At 34.5% G+C, this 1,511-nt stretch overlaps 1 pseudogene; it reads left to right on the top strand.

Annotated features, from left to right (window-relative positions):
• The first annotated feature begins 279 nt into the window (after nt 1-279).
• LOC134700437 (uncharacterized) lies at nt 280-1,511 on the top strand (annotated as a pseudogene).

Genomic DNA, 1,511 nt, shown 5'->3' with positions numbered 1-1,511 from the left:
AAAAAGGCACTTTCTAACCATCCTAATGGTAGGCGTTGGAATGCAAACATAATACGTTTATGTCTTACCTTATGGTGTAGAAGTCCTAAATGCTATGCAGATCTCAGGGACAGTGGTTTCCTTATTCTACCATAACAGCAAATCCTGCAAATATATAAAGGCAGATTTCATCAAAAGGCTGGGTTCAATAAAGAACTTTTACATTGGATAAAAAAAAATGAGGCAATGCATAGAAATTTGACCCCAGAGGGATATGATGGAGGGCTTGTTCTAGACAAAATGTCTATACAGAGTGATCTACAATTTTACTCAAAAAATGGAAAAATCATTTGGTAGGCTTTACCGACATTTTGGATGAATCACAGTTCATGGACAGCATAAATAGTGGTAAAAGGGAAATCCCTTTGGCAACTTATGTGCTTCAGGTTGTATATTTAGGTTTCACAGGGTTTCGTTTTCCACTTTTCCACTTCCCAACAAAACAAGCTACAGCTTCTGAATTAAATGTTTTATTCTGGAAAATAGTGAATCTTCTTCTGACATTTGTGTTCAATGTCAGGTACATCAGCATGGATGGGGCTCAAACTAACAGAGATTTTGTAAAAATTTTACTTGGAGATTTTAAGTCTTCTTCAGTAACCACTATGAAAGTGCAAAATATATTTTATTTTTCACCCAAGTTTGTGTATGTAATTATGGATTATTCACATATCATGAAAAAAATCAGAAACAATCTTGTGAAAAGTGGTAAACAGAACACATATCAAAGGCATCTGTTGCACAATGAACATTTTATTTATTGGGAACATTTTAAAAGTGCATATATGTGGGATATTGCAAATAATCCATTTCCAATACACCAAAAACTAAGCCATGAACATTTTTATTTAACAAGTGAATCTAAAATGAGGAACAAATTGGCTGAGGATGTTTTAAACAAGGAAATGTTACACCTTGTAAAGACATATGCCAGCAGTTTAGGAGAAAATGGTAGTCACCTTAAAGGGACAATAGAGTTACTTGAAAACACTAGTATTTTAGTGGAAAATTTTAGAGATCACCGTCCAATTAGAGAAATTGGGGACGAAAGACTTAGTCAAAACAAAAATGTGTTAATATGGTTTCAGGCCTGGGAAAGCTATATTAAAACCAAAACAGATATCAAAGATATATATAAGGAAAAACACATGATTTCTCACCAGACACGTGCTGACATATGTTCCTTACTCATAGGATTTGATGAAGTGTGTAAGGAAAAATTAAAAAGTGGATCTTCTTCAATTGTGCCTAATAGAATAAATTCTGATGTTATTGAAAATGTGTTCTGTCAGCAAAGAGGCCTGTATAATGGTAACAATACTAATCCAACATACCTGAACTACTGCCGAACAATGAATGCTGTTATCCTTGGCCAAACAACCATATCCAAAAAGTCAAATGTTGGTGGAATTACCCCTGGAGCAGCAGAGCCATTCAGCAAGTATAAGTTCTCTTCATCAGCACAGTTCTAA

The sequence above is a fragment of the Mytilus trossulus genome, unplaced genomic scaffold (assembly GCF_036588685.1).
Source record: "Mytilus trossulus isolate FHL-02 unplaced genomic scaffold, PNRI_Mtr1.1.1.hap1 h1tg000138l__unscaffolded, whole genome shotgun sequence".
NCBI lineage: Eukaryota > Metazoa > Mollusca > Bivalvia > Mytilida > Mytilidae > Mytilus > Mytilus trossulus.
The sequence above is the reverse complement of the archived record's forward strand: the minus strand, read 5'-3'. Positions and strand labels throughout refer to the sequence as shown.